General features: G+C 42.8%; 1 protein-coding gene across 2 annotated transcripts in view; it reads right to left on the bottom strand.

Annotated features, from left to right (window-relative positions):
* The window catches only part of Adra1b (adrenoceptor alpha 1B), a 98,515-nt gene that overhangs the window by 53,984 nt on the left and 24,048 nt on the right, over positions 1-20,483 (bottom strand). For both annotated transcript variants that reach the window (XM_048816236.1, XM_015492660.2), the window contains exon 2: positions 905-1,038. The gene's annotated coding sequence lies outside the window, so the exon portion shown is untranslated. The remainder of the gene's footprint in view (positions 1-904; positions 1,039-20,483) is intronic.

A 20,483-nucleotide genomic window follows, 5' to 3' on the forward strand; every position in this document is an offset into this window, starting at 1 on the left:
TGGAACTGTGCCTGGAAAGTAGAGCACTCAACAAATGTTAGTTATTGTTGATATTTTTGTATAATCTAAAAGATACACAACAGATTTCCCAGGATCTGGAATATGTAGGAACTGATTTTCCTAGTTGATCTCTCAACTATCCTTCCAACCTTGGACTTGCCAAGAGATGTAACTGATACATTCCTTTTCCTGACACAAATTGCCCTGAACAATTGTGGCTGGAAAAACGATGATAAAATAACAGCCAGTATTTACTGAGCACCTACTGTGACTTAGGCACATGTCATGTGCTTTACACGCATTATCTCATTTTAACGCAAGAGTCCTATCAGGCAGGAAGAAATCATATGTCTGGCCTTTGAGATGCAACTTAGGAAATTGCCATATTCGGAGAGCCCAGCGTTTTCTGGAAATAGTTTATACACAGAGAGGACTCCTAGGTTGGAGGCGAAGTCAGTGTGTGTGTGTTGGTGATCTTGGGCAGTTGGCCCAGTGAGCTTGCTATGCAGAAGGAAAGAGAAGCACAGTTCCAGTCCGTGGGCAGGATCGCAGGCCCTTGGACTATAATTCCTGATCACTGGTACAATTAGGGTCCATGGAAATTTTCCCTGGGCACCAGACAAAAGAGGCCCACACACCATAGACTTCCCATCAGAAGCAGACCACTCATATCCTAGAAGGGCAGGGGAGGAAGGGGAGGCTTGTGTGAACCTCTGTTGTTCCCAGATATGGCAGAGAGGACCAGGTCCCTGAGAAAGGGACAAAGAGGAGGGGATAAAAAAAGCAAGAAACCAGTGCCAGTCCCTATGTATTTAAAATTAAATTCCAGTGGTTGAGTGGAAAAGAAAACATGAAACAAAAAAAAATCCAAAATTCAGTCTGGGGAGCTTGCGGGAGAACTCACCCTAAAACAGAGGGATGATCTCTAGCTTTGAAAGCTTGGTTCTTTGATGTCACCTGAAAACTCGAGACTGTTCCTTTTGTTCAATCTGGGGGCTGATCACTTCTCTTCTTGATGCTGCTCCATCCAGACAGAGCCTAGGGATTTAGAAAGGGAGAAACATACAGCCTGTGAGCAGGTCAAGGCTTTCCTGTGTAGCTCGTGGTGCTCAAACTTCCCCCGGTATAAAGGCCACCTAGAGTGGGCTTTAAAATGCAGATCCCTGGACCCGGATATCCTCATTCTGCAATTCTGATGTGGGGTCCAAGAATTTACATTTTGTAGAAGTAACCCAAGAGATTCTACTGCAGAAGAGGAACAGGGACACGTTCTGAGAAAAATCATTTTGGTCCAACATCTCCATCTTATTGATGTTCAAATGGAGGCCCAGAAAGCTCAAATGACTTGACTGAATGTCTCCCTAGTGAGGATTCCTGTAGGATCTGGGTCTTGAAGCCACGTTTCTGATTGCCCCTGCTACCAGTCTTGCCTCCACTGAGCCCATGAAAGATGGCTTTGGTCTCCGCTTTCTGCTGCTTACCTCTGGCCCCGGGGCCTGCCCATTCATCACACTTCCTCAGGTGCGGGGAAGGCTCCTTTGTTCTCTGCTCTCACATGACCACATCCCTCTCCATCATAATGGCATGTACCTTGGTTTGTGGCTACACGCCCCTCCCGTGATGCTGTGATTACAATCTTTCTCTCTCCCTAGACTACAGATGTCATGGGATGAGGGGTGGCCTTTTTTTTTTTTTTTTTTTTTTTAATGCTTGTCCAAGGGCCTAGTGACAGTGTCAGACGGGCAGTCAGGGCTGAACAAATATTGACTACGTGAGAGAGTGAGTGAATGAATGAATTAAAGAGTAAGTTGATCTCAGCCTTCCCTGAAACTCAAAATAAAGCAAAATGTGTGAAACTTTTGTTTTTCTATGGTTCTTTCTTTGTAGATGTTTTTTTAGTTATTGTTCTTGTTTCTGGCCCAGCCTTTGCCATTCCGGCTGTTCATCCCATCCCTGAAACCAGGGCCTCCTGAGTTTGAACTGTGTAGGAGGAGGCTGGCTGTGTGTGTGTGTGTGTGTGTGTGTGTGTGTGTCTGTTCACCTCTATTCTCTTTCTATTTCTGTAGTGGAATTTTACGTTGCAAATCCATTCTCTTCTCTGCAACTTTCCTTTCTTTTCAACCTTAACCCCTTTCCAAGATTCCAACACTTTCATGTTGCCTCCAGCAACTCCTAAAAATTGTGACCTTACCAACCTTCTGTTCCCTGTCAAAGTCTACCAACCCAACATGCCATTTCCCAAAAGCCCCGTGAGTGGTAGGAATCCCTTGTAGGCTGGATTCTTGCCAGTGATGGAGAACAACCTCATCAGTTGGCTCTTCTTCTTCCCCTTTTAATAGGACCCAGATCATTTTTTCTTAATTAAAGATGTGTGATCCAATGAGCTGGTCATACTCAGATTTTATGGAACCCAAGCCGCACTGATGGTAGGAGAAGGGTCCCAAGGAGTGGCAGATATTTATTGAGACCACGTTATGGTTTGAGGGGCATATGAGAATGAATAAGATCATTTCTCCCCCTTGAGGGTTTTATAGAGAGGTGAGTCACGGATTCATATTCATTAATGGAGTGCCAGTTAAATAGCACTTTTGGAGATTTAGTATTTTGTTACTGGACAAACAATGATGGTGGCAGTGCTATGAATTTAGATGAGACTGGTGTTTAACACATCCTGTATTGGGCCTGAACATAAGTCCAATAATGCTAATTCTTCTCCCACTGAAAAAGAGATAGATGTTTTTCTGGGCTGGAGTGGGTTAGTTGTTCTCCACTGAGGAGAAATCTCTCTTTGAGGTTCTAGGAAGCACATTTGACTTGCAATGAAACTTTTTCGACTTGGCAAATGTACCCATTTATGTTCAGGATTGATTTCTACTTAGAAACAATTATTTTCTTTGAGTTCAAGCAGTTCTCCTAGGATCCTGCGCATGCACACATTTTTACTCGCTCCGTGTAGATAGGGAAGAGTCGTTCAGAATCACAGCTGGAAGGGACTGTAGAGATCACGTGGCCCTTCCTTTGTTTCACAGGCAGGGAAACTGAGGCCAGAAGAGGAACTTGGCCACTCAGAGCCAGATTGATGCCCAGCCTGATAGTCTTGAAACTAAATGGACGTAAAATAACTATATATTATTTTTATTATTTAAGAACAAATGAAAGTAGCTTTAAGAAGATTATTAAGGTGAATTACATGCCTAGCAAAATTATGGAAACAAAAGAGAAATAATTCTTCATTCCTCTACCCAAAGAGACCAGTGCTGTTAACATTTTGGCCCAATGTTTTCTAGATTTTACACGCGCGCGCGTGCGCACTCACACACACACACACACACACACAGACACATGCATCAGTATATTTTGTTTGTGCCTCTGTTTAGAATCTTTGTAAGTGCTGCTGTCCCCAGAGTCCCCTGCCTCTGAGGCCCAGGTTGATCTTCCCCTCCAGCTCCAGCGTTGGGCATGACCCAATCAGCCAATGAGTGCCTAGGGATCCCTCTGATGTAGGATTTGAGGATGAGGGGATGTAAAGTGGGAAGCGAGGTTTGGGAGTAGACCACAGGTCATGTGACCATAGTGAGGGGAGCCCGTCTGGGCACAGGAAGCTGAAGGAGCCTGGAGATATGGGTTATTCTTCCCACACACTCCCCTGGGGGTTACCAGAATAATCTTCCTTTAAAGTAGCTAGATGAACACTACAGAGGACCCAATTCTTAGTTGAAGGACTTTGAGCAAGTCAGTTACTTCTCTGAGTCCAGTTTCCTCACCTATAATATGGGATGCCCTTTGGGGCATTACGGTGAGGGTGATACATGTCTACTACTATCACTGCTACTAATAACAAAAATAAGAATCGAACCTACAGCTATATCTATTAGCCACTTGTTGTCTGTCAGGACTTATGCCAAGCAGTTTAATGTACGTTTCATTTTATCTTCACACCCACGGAGAGTGGAAGGAAGGGGAATCTGCTCACGATTGCCTGTGTAATGATTAAATTCTGAAACGCAGAACCAGATCCTGAGTCCTGGTGCCATGCTTTGCCTCTTTGAACGTTTGGTCTGGGGACCTTGGAGCTTTTCAGATCCTCTTGGCTGGGGGCCTCCTTTGCCCCTTGCAGGAGACAGGACACTGGCTCCATACTAGAGAGGGGGACACTCCTGCCAGGCTGTCATGGGAGAGGGCTGGGACACTGGCCAGAGCCCTCTCTGTCTGCAGAGCCCCCCTTCCTCGCTGTGCCCCAGTGTTCCCTAGGTAACCGCGGGGGATGTGGCACAGATTTATAGGCCTGCTGCTCCCAGCAGCTACCTGACATGTTGTGTCCGAGAGAGATGGTGTCTGGCTCCTGGATGACTCAGGCTGGCGGCATGGGAGGAAGGAAATCCCCCACATTCTCACCTCCCACCAGCAAAGGGACCAGGAGACGCTGCTCCAAAACACAGGCTGTTAAAACAGCAGGTGCTCACGACTCCTCTTTTGCAAATGGGGAAACTGAGGTTCTTTTCCATCAGCTCTGTTATTTATTTCAGGAACATTGACTGAGAAATGGCTTTGTTAACAGGCACCGTGTTAGATTGTGTGGGGGACCCAAACCCAAGAGAAACATCCACGGTGCTCTTGACTAAGTGAGGAGGTGTATAGGATACGGCAACTGGGAAATGTCACCCAAGGGGACCTTGAAATGTGGGAGGCCTCAGGAGTTAACCTGTCTGGTTTGCTTGAATGGATTCAATTTGAACTCACTTCAAGCATTCCTTTATTTTAAAAAACAAGTTGTGTTAAAAAACACAGAAATTTACCCCTTTAACTCTTTTTAGGGTGCATGTTAAAGTATTGATAACTACTTGGATTGTGAGGGCTTAACTTAATCAGCTCATCCTGGTTTGAACAGACTGGCTGAGTGGTGACTGTGGGCGGGTGGGGCATGTCTAGAGGAGGTGGGTCACTGGGGGTGTGCCCTGGGAGGGTGCATCTTCTCTGCACCCCTCCCCCTTCCCCTCTCTGCTTCCTAACTCCACCATGGGCTGAGCAGCTGTCCTCCACTGGGCCCTTCCCCCATGACGTGCTGCCTCACCTTGGGTCCTGTGAACCCCAAATAAACTTTCCCTCCTCTAAGTTGTTCTTGTCAGGTGTTAGGGTCACAGTGACGCAAAGCTGACAAGGGCGGTGTTGGTCTTTTCTTGCGATTGACTTATTTTATTTATCATAATGTCCTCAGGGTTCATCCATGTTGTATCATGTGACAGGATTCCCTTATTTTTAAAAGATGAATAATATGCTATCGAATGTACCTGTGGAGTTTTCTTTATTCATTCATCCATCAATAGACAGTCAGGTTGCTTCTACAGCTTGGCTGCTGTGAGCAGTGCTGCAACGAATGTCTTTGAGATCCTGTTTTGAATTCTTCTGGACATGTACCCAGAGAGGGATTGCTGGATCATATAGTAGCTCATTAAAAAAAATTTTTTTTGAAGAAGCCACACAGTGTTTTTCATAATAGCAGTACCACTTGCCCATCCTACCAACAGTCCACAGGTGCCCCAGTTTCTCCACATTCTCACCAACACTTGCTATTTTCTGCCTTTTTAAAAAAATAGTGACCACCCTAACAGGTATGAGGTGCTATCTTATGGTTTTGATTTGCATTTCTCTGATGATTGGTGATATCCAGCATCTTTTGATATGCTTGTTGGCTAACTGTGTATCTTCTCTGGAGCTAGGTTTACTATTTAGCCCATTTTAAAGTTGAGTTATTTGTCACCACAAATATTCTTTTAGCATTTACTTCAAGGGCTGAGAAAAAAAATCAGATGAACAAGAAATCCTCAAGACGATTGTAGGAAGGTATTTGGGATTTTTCTCAAGGTGATGTGTCTGGTTGAAATCCTACAACAGGTGCCATCAGTTTGAGCTGGTATTCAGGAAGAGGTTTTTTTTTTTTTTTTTTTTTTTAAGTTTTGATCCTACTGAGATTCTATTTGGCTTATGTGGCCAGTGTTGGATAAATCAGTGGGGACACATCTTCTGAGAAGATCTTCCACTTATCACTCCCACTTTGTCCTTTGAGGAAGGTGACCAGTTGCTCTAAAGCAGAAAGAAGGGAAATAGGTTTTGCAGGACTGTTCCAGAGACTGAACTCTCTTTGGTTTCCATTTCTCAGGAGTTTGTTGGAGTAACACACATTGTACCTAGTGAATAATTCTATGTTAATGTGCATACTGAAAAATAGTACCAATTCACCCGTAGGCAGGTTTCCTCCTTCAGTGTGCCCGTTATAGGAGTTGTTGAGGTTATTTCAATTTACTTAAAAAGTAATTGAATCAAAATTACTTTTTCCTCCTCTTTTTGATACTGTTCTCAAACCAGGGCACGTTCTGTGACTATCATGGTCAAGTCAAACTCATTCTTTGAGAGCAGATGTAATTTTAGAGGCAATTTTTAGTTCTAATGAAGAGATCATGAGTTGGTCTATGGACTCCCTGTGCTGCTCTGTATGCCTGGGGGTCACCTCCAACCCTCCAGTGTCTCCTGTCATCAGCTTCCAGGTGGGTTTGGTCATTGAGGGTGTGATAGGAGGAAAAGGTGAGAGAATAGACCTCTCTCTCTGGTTTGGGAACTATTATGGTCTGGGCTCATCAGTTCCCTGGCTCCTGTTCCAACAGAATGGTTCAGTTGTGCGTACGTGTGTGTGTGTGTGTGTGTATGTGTGTATCAGTGGCTTGATATTTACCAATGTTAACTTGCTAGAAAATATAATAGCAACCAAATGTGTAGCACCCAGAAATCATTTTAACCAGAAACATATAGGACCTATATGAAAAAATGATAAAACCTTACTAAGATACATAAAAGAGAACTTGAATAAACGAAAAGACATATGGTCCTAGAAATAGTGTACCAATGTCAGTGCCCTACAATTCAATTTATTAGTTTAATGCAATTCCATAGGAAATACCAGTAGGATTTGGAAGGAACTTAACACAATTATTCTAAAGCACTTCTGGAAGAATGAATGCTAAAACTGGTCATAAAATTTAGAAAAGAGAAGGTTAGGTAGAGGGAATTGCCCTGCTGGATTAAAATGCTTAATTTACTGGAGGTAAAACAGAGTTTTTGGCAGAGGGTCAGGTTGGCAAACTGTTGGAACAGAAAAGACCATCTAAATAGGACCTGCTGTGCATGATAATTAATATATTGATAAAGTAGATATATCCATTCTTCACAAATGGCATAGATTTTGAATATTTGTAAAAGATGAAGTTAGAGCTTGACTTCCAACCTTACACAAAATAAGAATTCCAGATTAACTGAAAATTTAAATTAAAATCATTCAAGTAGGAATTTATAGGAAGATAATTTTAGGTTTTTAGGCTTGGAGAAATTCTTTTTAACTATGGCACTAACCACAAGAAATCATTTAAAAAGAGTATGAATATAAATAAAAATGTAAAACTTATGTTGCAAACCCCCCACATCACCAAGTTGAAACACAAAGGCTGGGGCTGCAATTGTAGCTCAATGGTAGAGTGCTTGCCTAGCCTAGCGTGTATGAGCCACTAGGTTCGATCCTCAGCACCACATAAAAATAAATAAAATAAAGGCATTGTGTTCATCTACAACTGAACCAATTTTTAAAAACTAAAAAAAAAAAATAAAGAAAAAAAAAACACACAAAGGCTATAATTAAAAATATATTTTCAACATAAACAATGAATAGAAAATCAATATTATAGGTATTGAGAATTTAAATACTTATCACATATGAAAGATGAGTAACATTCAAATAAAATGTGAAAAATAACTAATAATTCTTAAAGTATACAGATGTTCCATTATCACATAAAATAGGATAGTAATAAAATAAATGCAAATTACTCAACAAAGCTATCTGGTTTTTAACCTGTTATGCAGATAAAGTAATAAAACTAAGACTGAAAAGAGGGGAAATTTTTTGTCTCATGTTGTATTTTTAGGAGGTAAATAAGCCCATTTCTAATGAGTTTTTCAGAAAATGCATCAAAAGACTTGAAAATATGCATCCCTTTTACATAGCAATCCCCCTTCTTGGAATTTATCGTAAAATCCTGTAAGTCTGAAGTGTTCAATTCTGTGAATATTTTAATGACCCAGGTGCACTGAAACAGGTTAATATTTGTAGCTTAACTGAAGTTTTTATAGGGACCATGGAACCAAAATTGCTAAGAAAACATGTAAACAAGTGTACAAGATTTGTTTTTTACAGTTTTAATACAAAAGTCAATGTACAACCCCTCCCCACCCCACTACCACACACACACACACACACACACACACACACACACACACACATAAATTGGTAGCAGCCTGAATGTCCACCAATGAGGAACTGGCTAAAACATCCAGTCTAGTCCATCCATTCAGAGAATACTATGCAGCCGTTTAAATGCCAAAGACGTAAAATCATACTGTTAACACATATTTAATGACATTCTGTCCATAACATATTGTAAAGCGAAAAAGAAGTCAGAATGCCAAAACATATAAATAATTAAGTACACTTTTATAATATGTAAATATTTAAAAACTTAAAAAGACGTAGCAAGAATATATACATAAATACTGTCGTGTGCCTCATAATGCTGTCTAAGTCGATGATGGACTGAAGATTAGATGGTAGTCTCAAAGATTATGATGGAGCTGAAACACTGCCTAGATACTTTTGCTCTATCTTTTGTATGTTTAGATATGTTTAATCACAAATGCTTACCATTTTTTTACAACTGCCCATAGAATTCAGTGCATAAAAATGCTGCGCAGGTTTGTAGCTTGGGAGAAATAGGCAAAACCACATAGACCAGCTATGTAGTAGGCTTTACCATCCAGAGTAGTCTTTATAAACACACTCTATGATGTTCACACAATAACCCAATTGTCTACCACTGCATTCTCACAATGTATCCCTATTGATAAGTGATGCGTGACTATTAGCTGAGACCATGTCTGAGCAGGTGGAAGGGTGATAGGCAATTTGTACTTTCTCATATTTTCTAGGCATGTGATCTTTTGAAAACACTAGGTAGGTAAATAACTATCCCTCACTCCCCAAAATATTTGTTTTGAAAGGGCAAATCAACAAGGATGGCTCACATACATTCCTGGGGGGACTGCAAATTGGTTCAACCAATCTGGAAAGCAGTACAGAGATTCCTTAGAAAACTTGAAATGGAACCACCATTTGACCCAGCTATCCCACACCTCAGTCTATACCCAAAGGACTTAAAATTAGCATACTATAGTAACACAGCCACATCAATGTTTATAACAGCTCAATTCACAACAGCTAAACTGTGGAAGCAACCCAGATGCCCCTTAATAGATGAATGAGTAAAGAAACTGTGGTATATATATTACTCAGCATTAAAAGAGAAAAAAATCATGGCACTTGCAGGTAAATGGATGGAGTTGGAGAATATCATGTTAAGCAAAGTAAGCCAGTCCCCCAAATCCAAAGGCCAAATGTTCTCTCTTTTAAGTGGATGCTGATTCATTTGGGGGGGGGCATGGGTAAAAATAAAGGAGCTTTAATGGAGCAAAGGAGAGGGAGAAGTGGGGAGGGGGTCTGGGGGCAGGAAAGATGGTGGAATGATATGGACAGCATTACCCTAGATACACAGATGACTGCAAATGTGGTGTGACGCTACATCATGTACAACCAGAGAAATAAAAAGTTGTGCTGCAGTTGTGTACAATGAATCAAAATGCATTCTACTGTCATACCTAATTAAAATAAATAAATTTTAAAAAGTTAAAAAAAGAAAGGGCAAATCAATGGATCCAAGTCTATTAAATAATGTAGGAACAAGATGGAAGCCATTTTAAATTTTGTAGAGGTCCACTCAAGTGTGCTTACCCATTTTTCCAAAATCTTTTTGCCCTTTTTTGTTCCTTCTGCTAGACGTGCTCCTTCCAATTTACTTTCCTAATAATCCCAGTCCTCTCCATCCATTAAAATCCTACCCAGCTCTCAATGTTTTGTCAAGTCCCTATGGACCACTTCCTGTTCTTTATGGACCACTTCCTGTTCTTTTGGCATGATTTGATTGCTCCTTCCTCAACACTCCCATGCACTGTGGACACAGTTCTACCACAGCTCCATGTCTGCAGCAGAGTGTCATGGTTTCTTATCTGATTCTATTCACTTCACAGGAATAGGAAGGTGGAGTTTTCCAGGCTAGTATGAGGATGGGGAAGGCTGATCTGAGAAAATGGAAGGCATCAAGTTGCAGAGAGCTCAAGGCTAACAACCAACAATGAAGTCCTGACTGCAGGAATTAGGGAGAGAGATAAATCTGTATGGGTAGATTTAAATTGGAACCAGAGGTGAAAGAACGAACAAGGCTCGTCCTTGGAGAAATCTGAGAAAATGCCCGTTTATTGAGGAACAGCTCTGCATATTTATAGAGCAGGGGTGGTTTGACAGTTATGAAAGTTTAATGGTTGAACGGTTTGATAGTTGGCATGGGGTGCTTTCTGATTGGTGGGTAAGGATCATGTGAGTTAGCAGGGCTAGTCTGATTGGTGGGTAAGGATCATGTGAGCCAGCAGGGCTAGTCTGATTGGTGGGTAAGGATCAAGTGAGTCAGCAGGGCTAGTCTGATTGGTGGGTAAGGATCATGTGAGTCAGCAGGGCTAGTCTGATTGGTGGGTAAGGATCATGTGAGCCAGCAGGGCTCACCATTGGACAGCTCTTCTCTGGGGGGATGGGGAAGTTAGTCTTTGGAGCCTGGGCGGCTCCCAACAAGAGGCACAAGACCTCTCAGGACCATACCTTTGTGTAAGAATTCTTCGTTCTACATGATAGAACACAGCTTCAGTGGGCTTAAGCTAAAATAGGAATTTATTGTAAGCTGAGTATAGCAGACAGTTCAAAACCCGTTATATATCTGGGCTTCAGTAGCAACTGGAACCAGGGGCTCCAGGCTCTCTGGAAAACTCCTCACATACCACATCTGTGTCTGTCTTCTTTTCATTCTACAGGATGAAACCCTCTCTTACTCTGGTTTATATGTCGAGAAACAAGAGCAGAGAAAGTTGCAGTGTTTACGCTTTAGAATGCAGGGAGTCATAAAAGCCCGGCTTCCTTTCACCAGCCCTCTCCTCAAACTCCCATGGAAGTTTGTGTAAATTCAAACCTGGAAGGGCTCACACACACACTGATCAACTGTGTCTGGGCAATGGGTTCTATGATTGGTTTGTCTTGGGTAGGCGACTATCCATGGACAAGCACCCTTGCCAAGGTGAGGTGGTCACATTCCTCTGGGATGGCTTCCATGGTGACTATAGATGATGGGAGGGCCAGTCCTTATGAAGAGGGGCCTCATAGGTATTCACTTCGGGGCCCATGAGGATCCAAAGTGGGTTAAAGGAGTGATAAGCCTGAAAGTTTGTCTAGAAAACCACTCAGCATTTGAAGATTATCTTTATAACCCAGCAGGAGTGGAATGAGGGATCGATTGGACACCTGTCTTATTCTTTTTCCTTCTAAATTATACATGTTTTGAGGTCCTGAACTTTCTTTGATCTGGCTCATTCCCCGGCATTTGTAGTAATGCCTTACACCTAATAAGTTTTGTTGTAATTCTGACTTAGAATGTGCTCATGAGGTGGGGGTGGGGGTTTGCAAACTGGATCTGAAGGCCTTCAAAAACAGAGTACCAGAAACCATTCTGATGGAAGGAAATAAATTCACAGCCTGCCTCCCTGGGTGACGACCATGCTGACATTTGGAAGGGAAATTCTGATGGCATGTCAACACCAGCCTCATTGTGTGTAGTTACACGTGCAGGAGAAGCAGGTGGAATCTGGGGTCTTGCATATTGAGCATCTTACAGACCTGCTATTTCTGTTGGGCTCTTTTCAGTGATACCAAGAACAGTTTTGGCCATAGGTAGAAATTCACTCTTTGGACTCAGGAATTCATAAAATTTCAGTTAGGATTATTTGAGCAGAAACCATATCCCAAACTGCTTAAGTCGAAGGAATGCATTGGCCCTTGGCTGGAGAATGTCTGGCTTCAGGTGAAGCCTGATACAGAGCTCAAGTAGTGGTCCAGAAAATAGCGGTCTTATTGTGGATTGTGTTCTTTGGGAAGAACACAACTTTCAAATAGGAGTTCCCTTCATAGTCCCCCAAATTACTGCCAAAACTTCTTGAAGCTCCATTCTTCTATACACATATCTAATGGGAAAAGTGAAACCCACTTCTAGACTTTAAAAGAAATCCTAGACTCAAGTCTCCTTGGGCCTGGTTGGGTTGCAGGTCCAGCTCTGATTGAGGCCCTGTGGCCAGGGACAGAGTGTGGGTGAGATGCACTGCTTGGCTTAACTCAGACATGCCTCTCCATGACAGCAAACCTTCAAGACCAAGGGCAGGAGGGCATCTCCTCAGAACTACTCTGAATATCATGCCACACAAGGGGAGGACAAGTTGGGTGGCAAAATCAGGAACAAAGCACACCACATACATTTTTGGCAGAAATTTCAAATACACTATGGTCTAAACAGCTCATGCAGGAGAAGCAGGTGGAATCAAGAGCAAGAGCTCTCCAGTTTCCATTTGAAGCTCTTTGTATGAATGCATCTACCCTTTAAGGACTCATCACTCTTGTTCAGTTCATCATCTCCTGCCTCAGTTTTCATTTCCAGGTGGGATCACAGGAGCAGGGTGGCCAGGTATGGTTGTGCAAGTTAGGACTGCATAATTTCAGGAAGCTCCATTTGCATAAAAAATACATATAAATGGTACCCTTTGAAGTCTATATGGATATATCAAAGTGTCCCCCTCAGAAAAATGGATTTGGATGGATCCAGAAGATTGATTTGTTCTTCAGCACGAATGGTAAATGCTTGTTACATATAGTGACTTTTCCTTCTTTGATACCCGTGACTGGCATTGCCTGTCAATCATATCACTTCTTCCCACTGAGCCAGACATAATCTGAGAATCTTTCTCATTCAGCTTTCTAGTTTCCCACTGATTTTTAATTGTAGCTGGCACTTGAGCTAAAATCTATTTGCTTTACTGCTATAAGTGAGTAGCTCCAATCTGTCCTCAGAATTGTCCTTTCCAGGTCTACACCCTGGATTCTAAGCATTTTATTACCTATAAAACCCCCAAACAAGATATTGTCAGTACTGCCAAGGTAACTTCATAGGGTGTTTTAAGGATTGAATGAGATAATCCAAGTAAAGACCTTGGATAGCAACCAGTGTCTGGTCAATAGACAATAATTTATATTTTAAAATAGAAGTAAACTATTTATAAATCCCCTAGTTAGAATCCATAAACATGTGTTTGATGCATTCACAACCCCTAATCTCTGTATCCTCAATCCAATCTCCAGGTTACACACATATATCAGAGGTATACATTACTGTTGTTGAAAATCACATTTATCAGAGTTCACACACACACACACACACACACACACACACACACACCTCCTGGGAATCAGTCTCCATGATCCAGTAGTTTTTAAAATCCAGGAGGAAGAGTTGTCTCTGCTCATATGTCGATGGCTATCTTGTGAGTCTCTGTCTCTCTCTTTTCCTGCCTTCTGTGTTCATAGGAAACCAGGGGACAGTAGGCTGGCAGCACTGGCCGGCATCAGGAGTAGCCGTCTGTCCTCCAGTGGTTCCTGAGCAGCTAAACACATCTGGAAGAATAGCTACCTGTACTACCCTTTTCTCTAAGTGGAACCATCCGTGGAGCCAGGGAGACCCCACAGACTAGCCTGGCGTGGGCTTCTCTCCCTGTGGTCAGTCTCCCTGGCCAGGCAGGCAGGAGGGAAGGAGCCAGCGTATGGTGGGGACACTATTAGCTTTGTGTCAATAGCCTGAGAGTTGTGCTGGCCCCCGAGCTCTCTGGCATAATGGCCTCTGGCAGGAACATTTCTGTTCAGGTGCGGCTACCCCTCCTCCTTGCTCTGCCATTGGTCTTTTCTAAGTGGACAAGGAAGAGTCAGCCAGACTCCTTAGATCAGGACAGTGAATGTCCTAGTGGGAGGGACTTTTAGGATCACAGTGACTCAGACTCTTTGTTGTATAGATGAAAGTGCTGAGAGTCTGGAAGCAAAATTTTGACTCAAATGTTTACCAACAAGGACAAGCTTAGGCTCTTTAGACGTCTCATACTGGACAGTTGTGTTTGTGTGTGTGTGTGTGTGTGTGTGTGTGTGTTGGGGGCGGGGGGAGTAGTTGACTCTTGGCCTTGCAGAGAGGCAGGCAAAGATTTCAGGAACTTTGGAAGGACACTGAAAGAGGGAAGAAAATTAAAAAAAAATCATTCCACTTCAATAGCCACCTGTTTAATGCCCATGGGAAGGGTTGGTTCTCAAAATGGAGGCATGGGCTAGTGGCACAGGAGGAACCAGGAAGATGAATCTCGGAGTCCAGAAGCCTGCAGGTAAAGTACCTCCAAATTTTCCCTCCTAGCTTGGTCACTTCCTTGTTGTGTGATTTTGGGTCAGTCACTTGGTTGTCTGAGCCTTGATTTCCTCCTCTGTAGCATAGAGACAATAAAGCCATTGCCAACTGTTGTCAGAGTTACTGGAGAGAAAATATTTGCAGGTACTTTACCAATTGTCCCATATTACATGCATAATTATTTGGGACCTGGGGAGAACTTGGTTATATGAAGTTATGTTATGTACTCTAACATGCAGGGTTAGGTATTTTCCCACCTGAACTCATGAGAAACGCACACTGACCCCTCATCTTCTCCTCTTGGTGACATAGGGAGATGTGTTTCTTCCTCTTGGTGGACAGTACTCTCTGTCCTTGAGAATTTTGTCAATGGGGTTTTTATATTTGAGAGTCCAGGGGAGGGTTCTGATGAGTATGTGACCCTGATGTGATCACACCATAAAACAAGACTGAATTCACCAGGTAACTTGATGTGCTTTTCAACATGCTATTGGCTCCACATCTTATTTGGTCTCCAGATCTGAGAAATGAGAGACCCCTGAATCTTACCCCCCTCCAAACTCACATTCTCCAAACACTAGCAATTCAAATGTGTCCTTTCTTGCCTGAGGTGTGCACCTTCTGTCTGAATCAGGGGGAACAATTGCAAGTTCCAGGAACACATTTAATGACTTAAAATTATTGGACATCATCAGTCTCTGGGAAATTGATAAAAAAAAGAAGTTGCTAAAAATGTAATTTCTTTTGGGCTCAGATTGGGTTTGAAATCCAAGGTTTGGGAAATTTTACATCTGTCCACATAATCTTGTACCTGAGTTTGAAAGTGTTCTGTCTTTTTTCCTTGACTACTAATAGCTTGTTTGCTGTTTTACACAGAAGAATGTTCCACTTAAAATCCACACTCTTTAGGATTCTACAAAACAGAATGACAAAATCTTAGTGTCATTTAATTTTCGAGTAACAGGAGTATTATTTATTGATTCAACAGATATTCAACCAGATCCTTCTATGTGGCAAGCACCAAGTTATGTATTGGGAATACCATATTCATGGATGGACACCCATCCAGCCTTCATCCATCTGTTCACTTAATAATTATCTATCCGGTCAGGAACCATACCCTGTGAAAAGGACACAGAATTGAACAAGATAGAAACAATTTCTGCTTCCATAGCCCTTAGAGTCTGCAGGGAGCATTAAAACATGAGTTGAGTCTTCCAAGTCCAGTGGGTGGGTGAAACAGATCGTCACAATTGTAGATTAGTGTGCAGCACTAATATAGTTGTGTATAGAATGCCTAAGGCAGAAAAGGATCATAAAGATTGTAAGATTGAGCACTAGTTTGAAGACCTGGTTTGGATTCTAGGTCTGTCTCTTGTAGCTATGTGACCTTTGCCTTCCTTGTTTTTGTAAATTGAGGGTGGCAGTGGCTTCTGGTGTCTGGGTTGTGAAGTTTCAGCGAGGCACTGTTTGTCAGGTACTCAGCATGTTGCCTGAGGTTGCTCTTCTGTCCTCAGATTTAATTCTGATGACAAGTCCCTTGAAAGGTAGAGATTCCACTGGACCTGAGATAGGATCTGAGACAGGGTGAGCTGATGTCATGGGTCCAGTGGGTCTTGCTGTCATCTTGGTGCTCCAGCCAGCTTCAGCTGTTGGCTTAGCCCAGCAGTTCTTAAAGTGTGGTTGCATAGATGACATTATGGTGGTGCATAGGCAAGTGACAAACAATATTAATACCTGGGTATTTCAGTGTGTATTGCAGATGCCATCTTTTCACTATGCTTTCTTTAAAAATAGACATAGGTAAGTTTAAAAAAAAAGATTTGATTTAAAGGAGAATCTTAAAGGCTAGCAGAGTGGTCTGTGAACATGGTAAAATCATGAATGATACTTGTTTGATGGGAGTTTGGGAATGCTGGCCTAGAATGGGGCTCACAATGGTATTGGTTCAACATTTCTTTCTGAAACAACAGTAACAATATTGCCTCCTGGAGAGTTGGAGGGAAGGCATGAGGGGATGGGTGAGAAGGGCCCTGCACATGGCTTTGGATGAATGGTCTCATTCCTACCTCGTGAGTGGTGATATCACCCTGTTTAATTGTCTTCATTTCTTAGGTCGTTAGCTAAAATTATCTTGTGTATAATTTGTCTCCATAATTTTGAAATTCCAAATACCTTGAAAACTAAATGCTAAAAAAAATGTTTGGCACCCATCAGTTTATTTTTGATATACATTTGCAGTTTTTGTAGCCAAGTCTGACCCGAATCATTGTGAGACCATTTGCCTTCTTAATTTATCCCTCTTGGTGTAAATATTTACATGTGCAACTACAGAATTGTTGTGTCTGACTACGCAGAGCTGGTCCAGATGCTGTGTACTAGAGGTGTGTATTCAGCGTATTGGATAGTACCTCTCTGAAATGTGAAAAGTTCTCAATCCCCCAAACATCTGGCGACAAGTGCTTCAGATAAGGGATTGCTGACTCTTAGTTGCTGTTTCTCCAGCCAGCACAGAAATCCCCAGGGATTTCATTTGTTTTCTTATTTACTACTGGGACTCCAGGCCTGCACCAGAGCTGGCAGGTGGTAGACACTTGGTACTGGTGAGTGGAGCTGCTGGACAGATGTTTCTCTGTGGACCATGATGGCCTGACTGTGGTTAGGGGCTTGCTAACAGCTCAGCACAGTGTGACTTTTGGTTAGCTGGCCCCTTTTGGTGGCAGGTGGCCGTCTACTTTGGCCATGAGAGGAGCTAGCCTGAGTCTCCTGAAATCAGATTTACTTGGAATGGTTCAGACTAGAAATGGTCATCCAGAGAGGCCTTTCCAATGAAGTACATTATGGCCTCTTAAAATTCCAGAACTTTTGCAGCTCCCGTGTCTGGAGTTGAGGGGGAAAACTGCAAGCCCCCACTCTGCTTCCCAACCCATAGTGCTGTCCCCAAACCTCTGCACAGTTACTTTCAAAGTTTTTGGATGACAGCTCTGTGTCTGACTGCTACCCTTCCTACCTTCCTCACACAGCACCAGCCCCTACTCCTTTCAGTATAACAGGGCACACTGAATGTAGCAGGGATTTGGGAAATATTCATTGAATGAGTGGATGGATGAGTGAAGAACAAATTGCAAAAGAAAAAAAAAAGAATAAATTGCATCCTTTTTGACATTTGACCTCCCTTCTTCCTGGTCTAGTGCAACCCTTTAACTCTGAGGTACTGGCTTGTGTTCCTCACTTAGTTTTGCAATATGCAGACACCCCTCTACTTAATGGGGTCCTGTCTTGATAAACCCATTGTAAGCTGAAAACATCCTAAGTTGAAAATGCATTTAATACACCCATTGATCATCTATACCTAGCCACATGACCCTCTGTTGAGGACTCTGTATTTGTCCTGGTGATTGTGTGGCTGATGGAGTACTAGTTCACTGCCATTGCCCAGCTTTGAGAGAGTATCAGACCACTTATTGCTAGCCCAGGCAATGACAAAAATTCAACACTCGACGCATGATTTCTACTGAATTAATTCTGCATTACCATCATAAAGTTGAAAGCTCACAAGTCAGACCCTTGGAAGCCAGGGATTCAACTGTCCTTGACTCCCCTGGCTCTGGTTGCCACCAAGTCCTTCCTTCCAAGCTGCATCCTCATCCTCACCTTTGTCCCCTCTAGGCATTGCATGATCACTTCCTAGATGCCCGACACTGTGCATAAACTTGTTATCTCATAATTATTTTAATCTGTCTTTACTGAGAGGTGAAGTAACTCCCCTAAGGCTACACAGTAGTAAGTGGCAGAGCTGGGAGGCAAAACCCAGGCCTGATATCCCTCTGCATAGTCTGGGCCCTCTGGAGCCGCTGCATTTTCCTCCTTAGAGTTACCTCCAAGGTGACCAAGTTAGACCACATCCTCAGCTTGGTCTAATGAGCCCTGCATCTTAATGTGAGCCCCCGGACCATAGGCACCATCTCTTCAGGTCACCGAAGACACCAGCGTTACTAGTACGGGGCTCTCCAGCTTGTGGTTAATGTGTCCGCTCCAGAATTCCATGGAGCTATAAGAGCATCTCTTTCAAAGACTATGAACTCCAAGAGACCATGGTAGGTACTCAGCAACATGTATTTAATTAATTAATTCTATCCAAATAATCCATTCCAGCAAAGCCCTTAGCTTAGTGACTGGCACAAACCAAGCTTCTTCAAGGGGTAGCTGACATTTTCATTTGCCACAAAGGACCCCTTTCACATTTCAGCATCAATAAGTCAAGCTTTTTGACAAGTGAAAATTATGCCTGTTCTCTAATCATGGTTGAAACCTAAAGTGATTTTTTTCCCTCCACAATGATGGGGTCCTAGATTCTCTATATTGGTTGAGCAGTCTAGAGCTTGGACTCCATTCTGGCTGCCCTGAGCACACTGGTCTCCTCTTGTCTCACACAGAGTTCTATAACCAGAGAACCGAGGGTGCAAGGCTGCAGGAGGGTGTTATGAAAATTCTCAGCAATGAATCACTGATGCTTTGCCTGAGGGTTAAAAGCACAGTCAATTTATTTGGTGCTTTTCCGCCTTCAAATTATCCAGCTCCTGTAGGAGCTTTAGCTTGGGAACATTAACTCAAGTTTGCCGGAACCTCCCCTTTCTGATTGTGTAAGCCACCTTCTTACCTGGCTTCCTCTCCCACCTCAGCAAGGTTGTTGATGTGGAACTGAATTTTTATGCGGAGGTGCCAGCCCCTGAGGGGATGGGTCTTAATGAACATAATTCAAGGAGGCAGAAGCCGAGCGGAGGATGTAGAGTGTGAGGGTTTATTGAACCAGGTTTGTACTTGACTCTGTGTGCTTTTATATCTATTTACTTTTTTCATCAGAAAAGTCATCTTGGAATCTATTGATTGGAGGGGCTTATGCAAGCAAAAGTGCGGTATGAACTATAAACCAGCGTATAGCTCTAAGGAGTTATTGAAATTAGTATTGTTGAGTTAATGTTTGTAGCAGGGAGCCCTTTTGTGATGACATTTGCTTTATGACATTTCTTTGTTTTTCTTTGGAAGGAGCCAGAAGACCATCTGGAACTCACTCAGTATAGCTCTCCGCCCCGCCCCCGCCCCTTAGAAGGTGGGTAGGTGTAAGGTGTTCAGGACTCAGGAACAGGTTGCATTTACAAGGGCAGGTGCAGAGTGAGTGTCCACATGTCCACTGAGTCCAAAGAGGTTTCTTTTAACCTGGGAATTATTGGAGTTTACTATGGCAGAGAGTGTTTCCCAAGAAAACTGCTTCCAAGTGTCTGCTATCTTACAATGAGGCATTGGCACTCCTTCTTTGAGAGGTAGGGGTATCTCTTCCCTTCCCTTGAATTGGGGCAGATCTTTGTAACTGCGTTGACTAATGGAATGTGGTCAAAGGGGTGCCACATGGCTTCCGAGGTTAGACTGCAAAAGACAGTTTGGTTTCTGTCAGGTCTCGGAACCCAGCTGTCATATTGCAAGAAAGCCTGGGCACATGTGTGCATGTTTCAGAGGATGGCTCAGCTAGGCCCGGTCCACCAGCCACAATCACCTGCCAGGCATATGAATGTATGAATCTGTAGATGAGTGCAGCTTCCAGGCATCGAGTTTTCTACTTGAGGACTCCAAATATTATAGAGTAGAGACAAGCCATCCCTACTGTGTCTTGGCTGATTACTTGGTCCCCATAAACCACGACAGGCAATAAACTATTGTAACAGACTACTGTTGTTTTAAGTCAGTAAGTTTTTGGGTGATTTGTTGTGTAGTAATAGACGACTAATTTAACAGATGATGATTTAGAATAGGAGCAGGGCGAGTATCTTACTCTTTGGAGGATTCTTGGCTGATACTGGAAGAAGGTTAGGGTTCTGAATTTGCAAGGGAGTAGAAGCCAATCATTTTTGACAGTGTTTCCTATTGTTTGGGAGAGGTAGGAGACATCAGTGCCAGGGCTTCCTGGATTCACTCAGTATAGCTATTCCAGGTGTCTGCTATCTTACAATGAGGCATTGGCACTCATTC

Source organism: Marmota marmota, unplaced genomic scaffold (assembly GCF_001458135.2).
Source record: "Marmota marmota marmota unplaced genomic scaffold, marMar, whole genome shotgun sequence".
Classification (NCBI taxonomy): Eukaryota; Metazoa; Chordata; class Mammalia; order Rodentia; family Sciuridae; genus Marmota; species Marmota marmota.